Source organism: Petromyzon marinus, chromosome 37, assembly GCF_048934315.1.
Source record: "Petromyzon marinus isolate PM22_M1 ecotype Great Lakes invasive population chromosome 37, UKy_Petmar_22M1.pri1.0, whole genome shotgun sequence".
In the NCBI taxonomy this organism is placed as follows: Eukaryota; Metazoa; Chordata; class Hyperoartia; order Petromyzontiformes; family Petromyzontidae; genus Petromyzon; species Petromyzon marinus.
This window is the reverse complement of record NC_133703.1, coordinates 1171196-1171854: the sequence shown is the minus strand read 5'-3', so window position 1 is coordinate 1171854 and position 659 is coordinate 1171196.

Below are 659 nucleotides of genomic sequence, written 5' to 3'. Positions count from 1 at the left end.
TGAGAATCTGATGGCTGGGCGTAGGGAACGTGGTAATACGATCCCATTGTTGTAGCGTAGCGGCCCTTACCAACACGGGACGCGTTTGGTTGATCGGCCTCCGCTTGTTTCGGGAACATGTTCTCGTGTTGCGAACAAATTGAGAGTTATAGCAGACTCTCGTGAAGGAGAACGCTCGTTAAGCGAGACGCGCCTGTGGTTGGGAAACGAAACGACGTGAATGCAAATGTTGCAATGAAACCACAAATATACAAATGAGCGGTCAAATCACAGCATCCGTGAGAGATGGTGTGTGCAAGATGAGTTTGTTGAAGTTGAACTGCCGGCTCCACTCAATTTCCAAAGTGTCTTTCCACTTGGGCGAAGACTCACCACCTCAGCTGCCTGGACGCACACTTCGCAACCAATTTCCCTGATTTCGACGTGAAAAGGTGTCACTAGGCACGAAACCCATTTCAATGCCCAGCCTAAAACAATGGATGTGACCGCGGCTGAAACGAAACAACTCGTTGAAATGTCACGTGATGAGTTTTTTTTTTCTCACGGAAAAGAGAGAATCCGCAAACCCCGACATCTTAACGCGTGCCTCGAAACCGATGGTGCCCTTTGCAAGCATGTAGTGTACACGTGAGTGAGCGCACTGACTTTGGATGTGACCG